The sequence below is a fragment of the Epinephelus moara genome, chromosome 7, assembly GCF_006386435.1.
Source record: "Epinephelus moara isolate mb chromosome 7, YSFRI_EMoa_1.0, whole genome shotgun sequence".
NCBI lineage: Eukaryota > Metazoa > Chordata > Actinopteri > Perciformes > Serranidae > Epinephelus > Epinephelus moara.
Window position 1 is genome coordinate 39,370,116 of NC_065512.1, and position 11,984 is coordinate 39,382,099.

Sequence of the window (11,984 nt, forward strand, 5' to 3'; positions counted from 1 at the left end):
TATTATCTGGTGACTTTCTGCTGAATAAGTTACGTCGGTTGTTGTGGTACAGGTTATTTGGTTGAATACCAACTTATAACACAAAGAGTGAAACGTTAACGTGGATGAAAGTCACCAGATAAGACTTGTGTGACTGTGTAAACAGCCTCACCAGTTCTGCTCGATGTTAACCACAGTATTCATTGTGATAATACTTGCAATACTACATGAAACTAAACTACTAATAACTTAACGAATATCTGACAGCTAGCCCAAAAAAGGTAGCCCACAGGCCCTGATTCATTTCAGGGCCACCAATGAAGACAAGTTTACAAAAAGCAAGCAGGCTCCAAAAAAACTATGGGAGTGAGTCATTTGTAACTTGTGAACTGTTCATATTCATAACATAATTCTCAGTCACAATGGCAACTGTTCCCCTGTCTCTCAGCAGTGATCAAGCATTCTGTTTCAATATGAAATCAGCACAGCTGCAGACGGCATTGTCGAAAATTGTTGTTTGGTAACTGTACATTTGTTTTGGAGCTGCCCCTATACTGTCACTTTTTGGAAAGATTTTGTCGAGTATATTTGTTGCAACATTTATGCTCTATTTTTACTACTGTACAAAGATGTTCTGTTTGGATTTTATGATGTCAGCATTTCAAAACAAAAACAATTCTATATCATTAATCTATCTATTATCTTAGTGAAATTCCATATTCATAAGAGAAAATTTTGTAACAGAAAACCCTTGTTCAAAATTTTTATGAATGAAATGCAGCAATACTTAGAAACCATTCAGCACTCCACAAACTCCAAAGCTATAAAGACTCTGAAAATATGTAAACAATTTAATTGTTTGAGCTGCTGAACTTTTTTATTTATTTGTTTGTTTATTTTAATTCTTTTTCTTTTCTCTTAACCCTGGCATATTTGTTCTGTTCATGTCTGTCACTGCTTGTTTTGTACAAGAATTGAAATAAAGTGTTCTCATCACGTCTTTTTATCGACGACTACTGATGACATATTTCTTCTTCTTTGAACTGACAGACTGGACGGAGTTTTGGCATATTGCTGCCCCTGACAGTCTTAAGACGTATTTGCCTTTGAGGGGTGTCCCATTTTAAAGTCACAAGATAGCCCTTAACACTTGGTTTTGAGGGCTAGTGAGATTGAGGGTTGAGCTTGAGAATTAAGATTGAGGGTTAAGATAGGAATTGGGATTGGGCCAAAGACCATTGGCTGCCCGCAGCTGCAGCCAATTACAAGACCGAAGGCGTTCGTGGCCCCATGGCACGAAGTGTTCCACAAAGAAGCTCTCAGTGATTGTGCACACCATGGACCTACTGTCCAACAAGCATGGGACAGTGACCCCACCCATCCAGACATCAATATGTGGACAGAGCGCCATTATTTGATCGATGAGTTGCTGTGAGCCTCCAACCTCCCCACCTGAGCTTTGGCTCTGCAGCTCAGCGGGCCTCAGTTTTCCGGCTGGAATGAGGGGTGGGAATTCCCAGACACATTAGAAGACCGACCAGTGGCGGAGCCAGCACAGGGACGAGGGGGAACCCACTCCCCATCACACTTGCTGGCATAGTGACTGGGCTGCTGACACCTTCTGCAAATCAAAGGCCCGTTACGAGGAGGCCTAAGTGGAAAAGGACAGGCCTGCAAAGAAGCCATGGTCTGGGCAAGCTGGTCAAGCTGTTCCTGTTGCTGTTCAAGAGTCCCTTCACCTAACTCAACTCTGAGTCATGGGGTGAGGCAAGAGTGGGCGAGAACTACCCTGTACTCCATACTGTAGGCCGTAGGCCGAAGGAAGAGAGTGGCTACTGTTGGGAATAGAATGATTTTATGTGTTTTACTATAAGTTGTGTTTCACTATATAAGTTTTAGATGCGTGAACAATGAGAATACTGAGATGATTTCAGCTGATCTGAATGTGTTTGCTTTGCAGAAGTGGAGAAGTACTGGAGAGGAAGAGACTGGAGTACTGGAGTAATTTCATGTCGTATCCAACAACAGGAGGCTTTTAACAGATGACATCCTGATGTTAGCTTTGCTGCTGCTGTTAGGCTGTTAGCTGTCCCTGTCAGCTGCAGCCACTGATGTTCTCTAGACATCGTGATTTCCCAAAACTGAATAAATACCACACATAGCAACACAAAACTGCTTTGCTAGCTCAATCATGTTGTAACTAAGACATCCGCTGGAAAAAATATTTTTTTCACAGACTTTTTATTGAGTTATTGAGTTACTACAGACACCGCTAATGGGGCTAACAGCTAACGGTTAGCCCAGCTAATCTACGATAACCATGTTATTAATTACAAATAGTAATGTTTGTTCAATCATTGTGTTTATAGACTTTACAAACATCAGCTTAGTCTAAACGGTGATATAGTGACGTGAAAAATGTGATATATATATATATATATATATATATATATTGTAAACAACAAGGCAATTCCCTGGGGGCACCGCCGGAAGTGAAGGGGTTGAACGATCCCCGAGGCCCCTGCACTTCTGTTAGTCGAAAAACTACGGGCAGTGCCTCCAGAGGTAAAGCAAGAAAAAAAAAAATCCTTTTTTTTTTTTTTTTAACCAATGGATTTCCAGATTGTACTCTTACTAACAGAAGGTCACACAGATTTGTTACACCAGTATATATAGAGGATGTGAGACGGACTTCCAAATGTAATAACAAATGTTTATTGATTAAAAGTTTACTATGGTTGGGGTGTCGGTGGCTTAGTGTTAGAGCAGGCGCCCCATGTACAAGGCTGTTGCCGCAGCGGCCCGGGTTCGAATCCAGCCTGTGGCCCTTTGTTGCATGTCAACCCTCCCCCCCTTCACACTTACCTGTCCTGTCCAATAAAGGCAAAATGCCCTAAAAAATATCTTTAAAAAAAGTTTACTATGGTTTACAAGAACACAAAGATGTCAAAAATACATGGCCTGAGTGTCAAATGAGAACCACTGTTAATTGCGGTAGAAAATTATAACCAAATGGTAGGAACAGGGCTAGTAGGCTACTTGACTCAGGCGGACAGACTAAAGCAAAGGTAAGGGACACAACGCAAACCAAAGAAAATCACTACAAACCAAACCACCACGTGCCACACCAAATTAAGGGGAGTGAGGGGGGAAACCACCACTGGGAAAGTCTTCCGCACACTGCGCAAGCTCCTGTCCTGGAAAAGAAAACAAAACAAAATTAATATCGCTTGTGGTGGGACACTCAGGCAGATAGGTTGTACAGTTAAAACAGGATAGCCTATACTAAAACACACACACACACACACACACACACACACACACACACACAGCACCCACACACACCAACAGGAAATAAACAACCTAATAACTAATTGAATGACAGAAACCAAATGATACAACAAAACCAACACAACAAGATATTAATGCAGAAACAAAAAAAAACAAAAAACTTTGCCGTGGGCAGGGACCAAGAATAGTAAAGTCCCACTGACTGAAAGCAAACCCAGCAGCTGAATATTAAACCAAATAAACAAAAGAAAATATTGAACCACAACAAATGACCTAGAAACAACTAAATCAAATCAACAAAAAGAAAGAAATGAATCAAACCAAAAGTAGAGTTGTAGTGGGATGGAGGACCCAAAGCTGTATGGATGCACAGCGGAGTTACCGTGCAATTTAATCAGTTCGTGAGGGAAATCGGCATATGCAGCAGCAGTAGAAAACAGAGCGACTGCACTGGGGCTGGAGGCCGATGATGGCTGGCGGTCGACTTCACCAGGCAGTGCAGTGCAGCTTTGCACAGAGCGCAGAGGGAAGAGAAGAAACCACGTGCTGTGGCCTCACCTACAGCAGGACAGAGAGCAGGACAACCTGTTAACATAAGGCTAACAGAGCTAGCGCAAGTTAGAAATAAAACAGAGCGAGCTTACCCTGCAGGTAGCTTGTAAACAGCAGCATGGTGAAACCAACTTTCCTGCCAGCACTGATTCACAACAGGACACAGTTCTACCTCAAATATATTCAGCAACTTCTATAACTTACTCATTGTCAAACTATATTAATCATAAAATAAAATTGATCATTTTTGAAAAATCTTTACACTTAGTGTTTTTAAAATTGTCTAAAAAAAAACCCTACCAAGTCCACCAAAACAGCAAAGCCAAACAGAGGTCAAAGGGCCCCTTCAGGTTAATTAGAGAAATACACTTAATGAACTCTACAATGCCACCAGAATAAAGAGGTGCAGGAAAACAGAAGATGCAGATCCAATATTCTGTGTATGTTCCCTGTCTTACAGAATGCAATGAGTGTTTTAACTCAGTCAAACAAAGAGAGGAATTTTAAATGCATGCTAAAAATATAAAGAACATAGGGTTTGATCTTTCCAAGCAAACAGTCCGGTCAATGTCGAGCCATCTGTGATCATCTTTTGCCTGAGTTTTTGTGGTGTATCCTGCACCATTGACAGTTGAAAGTTTTTTCGGCCGATTCAGCATGTTGAATCAATGGCAAAGCCAGTGGAGAATCAGAAGTGAGAAAAGCAAACAAATGGCTAAATTGTAGAGAGTATGACATCGAAACAAATTTGTTATATGAAGTAAGATTTTTTTTAAAGGAATAGAGCTTTAGCAGAAAAATTTATAGATGTTTGTGTTATTGTTCACTGACACATGATGAATACCATTTGTTCTTTCATCATCTGGTTGTGTTGTTAATGTGCTAACTGGCTAACTAGCATATTGAATCCATCATGAGGGTATTCCGGGTTTCCCTTTTTGAATAACAAATAAAGACTACCACCATCTACTGCTATGGAGTGTTATTTCCTCTCACACAAGTGGAGAACATTTGTGCTAGTTGGCTGTAATCTTTGAGGTCTGTTCAAGTGCAACTTTTTGGCCAAGATGTAGGTGATGAAACTGTCTGCCTTTATTGTCACTAGTTCTTTGATGGCGGTTTGGTGTGGGCCTTTATAAGCTCCGTAATGGGGCCCCTTGATGAGTATAGGCTCTGGTTCAACCATCCCCCCTGCCACCTCATGAAGCCTGCAATTATCTCGGCACCAAGGATACCTGTACAAAATTTCATGGAAACCCATCCAACAGTTGTTGAGAGGTTTCAGTAAAAACAAAAATGTCAAACTGTTAGTGTCATTGTAGGAAAGCTCAGGGTACTTTATTCATCCTCTCAATGAAATGTTATAATAAATCATCCAACAGTTGTTGAGATATGTCACTCTGGACCAAAGACCACCAACCTTGCTTTGCCCTATGCCCTGCCACTGTCGGAGGAACCAGAGTCCTTTCACCAGTCCTTTCCTCCCAGTCCATCACTGGCTCCCAGTATACGGAAGTGGCTCCTGACTCTTGTTAGAGGATCTGGAGACACTTTGTTTCGCTCGGTTTGGGACACGGCAGGCTTTTCATGCTCCAGGGGGCTGTGGTAGATCGTCTTGCAACGGCTGAGAGCAGTCCTGGCACACAAAGGGGGTCTTTGTCTAAAGAGACCCTTATCTGCCCACCAGCATCAACTTACTCCTACCGCACAGAACCACTCATATAAACCCCCACTTTTCACTTCAACCGCACACGCACACAAATGTAGGCAATGTGTACAGATACTCAGACAGTATGACTGTACCAAGGCATCAGCAAACCCACATATACATGAGCATCATATATTACTTGCAGGCATGCATATTGCATGTGTGTGCCTATCTCTTTGTGGGTGTGTCTCTAAGCACTCACAGGGTGGGTATTATTAGTAGAGATGTGTAAATACACCGCTGCGGCTACACAGAAAAAAACAGTAAATGTCGGAAAGCATATGATCATACTGTGCAAACAATAAATCCTCTCCAAGGTTCATCTTCCTGCACACATTTACATACACCCACACAGCCTTACCTCTTCAGATGCATGCACATCATCTCCAAGCAATTAACATCTATACTGATGGCTGTGCATAAGCATTATTTGCTTCCATATTGTTATACCTTAGCTTTGCTTGTGCAAATCGGCACTGCACCAACACAACCTGAGGAAAGTTGTCTATTAATTTTCTTGGAGTTTTAAGTACCAATCTGCATAGTTTTCATGTAAATAAATGTCATTTTCATTCTCTTCATTGCTTTTACCTCCACAGAGTTTAGAGTCTGCTGTTGTGGGCCAAATAAGTTTGTTTTGGATTCTTTGCCTTCATGTGGGCACAAATTCTATTATTCCTAATCAGATCTGGGCCACTTTCAGATGTGGTCCTAAATCAAATATGTATCAGATTTGAGAAGAGGCAGCAAAGGAACTCCACCCCTCTTTATATCAACACAAACATCTCTAAGGGCCTGACTTGGGTGCTGTATACTGACTTAGTGGTGAGAAAAGCAAGGCCAAGACTGTTTTACCTTAGATGCCTGAGCAAATCCATGTATCCCCTCAAATACTGAGGAATTTCTACTGCTGCACCATCAAGATCGTCTTGACAGGGAACATCACTTTCTGGTACGTAAACAGCACCAAACAGGACCGCAAGGCCCTATCCTGTGTAAAGGATGTTTGTACCAGACGCTGCAAAAATAAGGCCAGAAGAATCATTTAAGACCTCAACCACCTGGATAACTGCCTTTTCTCCCTGTTGAGGTCAGGGAGAAGGTACCAGATACACTAGACAGCACTGAGAGACTCAGGAAGAGCTTTTACCCTCAGGCCACAACAATACTGTATGAAGATCCTGCTTAATCCTTAACCTTATCTCCACAGACATTTGATTACATTAATTTAAAATGGATGGAACTGACGTATTGTATTTGATCGACTGCTGTAAGAATGATTATATTGGAATACATGTCTGTTTTTCCCATACATCCATGGTTGTTCCATGTCATACTTTATTGCGTAGGTGCAGATCACCCACCACACAGTGTCGGAGTGGTCCATTGAAACCACAGAGGGCTGACATGGAATGTAATCCTAGACATCCTAAAGTTTGGAGTAATTGTTCCTCAGTGAAACCCTCAACATTGCAACAAAATCACAGGTAAGCCACAAAGGCAGCTCAGTAGCATGTATGAAGAACTCTGAGGCGCTTTAGATTACTGATGGCTAATAGAAATATCTACAAGAAATCCTTTGTCCCAAGAGCTGTAAGGTAATGAATGAAACTAGCATGTAGGACTATGATACAGGTTGATGCTCCTCATACTTTGTTGCAAGTCTCCACAGTAGGTCCAATTCATTTCGTGGACATTTTTGTATTGTGTATATTACTGACTTGTATGTTGTCAGTCATATTTTTTATGAATGTGTATTGCCAAGACTTCTTACAGTGTTTTGTATTTCTGCTTTTATGTAGCCTATGTGTTGTCATGTGTATGTTTTTTATGGGATGTGCTGTGGTGAATGCATTTTTATGTATGCCTTTATGGAAAGTCTTATAGTGAAACCAAAGAAAAATGTCCACATTGTGGACAATAAAGTTTTCGTATTTTTATTCTCTCTACAAAGAATGAAAACAAACACCAATTGCTGCGAATGGCCTTTTCTGAAAAAAAAAAAAAAAAAAGCAAAAACAAAAAACACACTCTCTATAAACAGAAGCACATGGATAATTATTATACAGAAGGACTCACTGGACCTTTCTACTGTGGCAATCATTTGAGTGATTAACATTGTTATTCATTTTTTACCCAAATGTCTGTTTTGCAAATGTGATATCTATTGTTGTTGTTCCAGTGCACATGTATTTTATGTTATTGGTTGCATGTGAGGTGTTTCAGACAGAAATCAGTTCACACTGATGTCAGATATGGGTCACTTTAAACATGAATGTGAACGGTCTAGGCTGAATGATTGGATCTAGCGAAACAATTTGAGTTGAGCAGTAAGTCCTGTAGTGTAAATGTAGCTTTAGTGATGCTGCTTCCTGTTTGTTCTTTTTGTCTAAAAGTCTAAACCGTATTTATACTTAGAGGCTACATACTGTCAGATTCAGTTTTAGTCTGAATTTGAATTTAATTATGATACAGGTTAATATTACTGTAACTACTGTCACTACTGCTTGCCCTGGTTCTCTGTCTTTGTCTCTCTCAGTCTCAATTTCTCTCTCTGTCTCTGTCTCCCTTTATGTATCATTTTGTCAGCTGGATTACTGCAAACTTATTATGTTGATCTGTTCTGTACACACAACATCTATTGCACGTTTGTCTGTCTTGGAAGAGGGGTCCCTCCTCAGTTGCTCATCCTGAGGTTTCTACCATTTTTTTCCCCTGTCAATGTTTCTTTTGGAGGGAGTTTTTCCGTATCCGCTGTGAGGGTCCAAGGACAAGGGATATCTTATGCTGTAAAGCCCTCTAAGACAAATTGTGATTTGTGATATTGGGCTTTAAAAATAAAATTGAATTGAATGTTTCTTTTCCTAAACTTAACCTCTGTAACTTTACATTTATTATGTAACTTTACGTTAAGGACGTAACATCATTCGTGGAGTGCATATTCATATAATATCATATGATCTTTTGTGCGTGCATTTTTGTAGAATATCATACGAACCGTTGTTTCAGGATAGGTTGCACACATACAGTGTATCAGGATGGGGTTTCTACTAGTTCACAGTAAAACCTTGATATATGAAGCACACTTGTAGACCCTGACTACACTACCTACCTGTGGGTGTAAGCATGGTCTCTCCTCTCCTCACAAAACTATGTGAGACTGTGTTTGATGACATGGAGACCTCTTTACAGGAGTTGCTCTCAGCTTAAAGTTAATTACAAGGATTATTCTTCTCCTTATTGTCCCTCTGAGCCCTGTGGAGTCAGGTAAGAATACAGACCGTATATCAGGGCTAACACTGTGGCCAGAAGGGATCAGGCTGTGTTTTGTTTGGAGAAATGTGCCAATAACTTTGTCAGGTGGATAAAAAGGTTTTCAAGGCCTGGTTGCAGGAATTTGAGGGAATCTGTGGCTCTATCAGTTTCAATGACATTGACCTGAAACACGTTTTGAAGTTTATACACTGTTGGAAAAGGGAGATTCTTAGCTTTCTAACGATGTCAGTATTGTTTTCGTACTCCACATATTAAGCAAAATACATCACATTACATAATGACTGTCAGCAAGTCATGATTTTGAGAAAAATACCTTCTGAGTTAGCAATACACAGGCCACAAAGACATATGACATAGCCCATTTGCCTTCTAAACTGGGGGCACATGCTGTACTTCAGGGTGAAAAATACACAGAAAAGCTTGGGGACACTATTTATTTATCTACATTATTTGGTAGCCAGCAAGGTAACAAATATAAGCATACCCAATAACACAGTACAGGAAGATGAGAAAATATTATCAAAGACTTGCACTCCATTTGAGGAATGATGTTTGCATACAGTTAGTCATGGACTTTACATGAAAATATTCACATCAAAGATTCATTTTATAAAAACCCTTGATTCTTTTGATTGATTGCCTTTAAAAACTCAGACTTCAGACTGCTTTAAAGGTATGTTGTCACCACTTTTATTTAGTCTCTTTTGTGTACCATGCCAATAAATCTGAATGAAATACACTTAAGTGCTAATGGTTTCTGTAATTTGATCTGAGCAATTGAATTGTGGAGAATCTAAAGGAGCTAACAATCTGAAGAAGGTCCATACTGACAAAAGTGTAAACATTTAATGTCATATTTTGGTGTGGCAACCCAGAGGCTTTAAAGAGGTTTTAATAGTCTGAGAGCCAAGATTTCAGTCAAACAAAAACCCACTGTCCTGAACCCTGCCCTGTTACTATAAGGAAGCATTTCATCCATAATTTCAGGGAGACATAAAGGGAGGGAGGGAGGAAGGGAGAGTGTTGCTCAGTAGGACCAGAGTACAGTCGACAAGTGTTCGCTGCTAGCTTGTCATCATGTCATTACAAGCTTCAAAATTATATTTATCGTTTGAATGTTCCAATCACAGTTTCATATTTTGAAAACCACCACTGTTTATTTAATCAAACAAAACCCCAAATGACCAAAAATTGAGATGCTGACATAAATCCACATTTATCTAGAGATGAGCCATTGCAATATCTGACTGATTTTGATAGAGCATGACACATTTGACAGACAAATACCCAAAGTTCCCACATTAAATCCTGTTATACTACAGTAACTGATTGGTAAATCATTTGGTAGTGTTTTGGGTACTGTATGTGAGCCTAAATATTGAATTCCCTTGTGTTTACAATTTGAGGGAAATTCCTACGTCTCCTAAGTCAAGTCGAAGTGGCAGTAAGTGATTGAACCCAAACCCTTGAAATGAATGGAAGCAGATGGTATGGTATAGTAAGGGATTCCCCTTGTAAGCAGAAATTACTGAATGCTTTCCCAGTGTGACTATAGGCAGGAAATGGCCATCATCTGCCATGGACTATTTAAGCAAATTGTCCAGTGTGTGTGTTTGTGTGTACATTATGTGTGGGTGTACATTGTTGGAGCAATTGAGTAAATGGGCATTTAATTGGTTTTGCAGAGAGCACACATTTTAACAGGGATAAACAGATTTCTTTGTCTGCCAACGTCAAGAGATGACAGAGCAGAGATAGTCAAATGGAGCTCCATTTGTTTGGCAGCACAGTGACTCATGCTGAGGCAAAACAATTAAGATACTGATGGTTAATTCGTGCTTCAAAAGGATTGGTTTGTCTGCAGGAGAGAAATTCTTGCAGAATATTCTTGTGTGGGAATTTCAGAGTATGCTAGGCCATTTTTTTTAAACACGTACCCCATTTTACCCAGCACACTCATCAACATGAAAAAAGTATTCAGTTGTTTTTCTCAGCTCAGACATCTACAGACTGCACACAAACCCATAACACAAACAATAAACAATGAACAATAAACTGAATCAATAGGTAAACAGTAAATATTTTTTCTTTTCCTTTGTCTCTTTCTTTTTTCTCCTTTTGGTCTGCCAAAACAATTCTGTCAAACTATAGACAAGTGAAGCAGAAAGTAAAGTGATCAATACTCCACTGGACTGCAATTTTAGTTTGTCTCAGAATCAATTCTATAAATCCTCAGAATTTCCATTGTTTTACAGAAAGCTGATTTTGTTTTCTAATTGTGTAAAACCTCCAGTGAATATGTTCCAAAGAACATCTCTCAACAATAAATAATGGCCACATGCCATATAGCCAGAACTGTTCTGTGTGTATTTGTTAATAATTTGACTTAAATCATATACTGTTTAGGCAGTGAATCGCCAACCAAAATGAAAAAAAATAAGAAGACTTTTTCAAATACGGTCTTTAAAGCTGCAGTGATTAATATTTTTATTTTAACAATCAAATGATGATGTGTAATGTGATAAGAGTTAGTCATGGTGACAAACCCACAGAGAATTTGCATTTGGCTCTGTAGTTCAGTAAAAAAAAACTCTGAGAAATCAAATTTCTGTCACCTGCCCTGCACCAAACAGTGAAGTTAGCAACTAACTGGTGGATATAGTGGAGCATTTAGCAGCTGAAGAGGCAGATGTTTTAATCTTGGTGGAAACCAAAATCTGAGCTAAAAAAAAGCAATGCTTTGTCACACCCCTCAGTGTGTTATCCACATTAATATCTGTATGAGACATGTCTAGTTGTTACTCTCCAATGTAAAGCCATCCATGGAAATACTTGACGCTAGAGCAACTGCCATGGTATAAACATAGACAGTAAAAATAATGGACGTAGCTACTGTGATGTCACCCATTAGATTGTGGACTCCCATTTTGTAGCCACAAGTTCGGTATTGTGGCCATTGCCATCTTGGTGTTTTGAAGCTAGAAGTGACCTAATTTGGGTGAGAGGGTCTAGCTGTGAAAGTGTGAGGGGTGGATCTGACTGAGAAGCTAAGGGCACTATTGGCAGACAGCCTGTCACTGAAAGCAGCCTGACCCTAATTATGCATAACTTTAAGCCTTGATTAAATGTAAAGGGGTGAGATATAGTTGTCATGAATGTAGAGATTAACTATATAGAC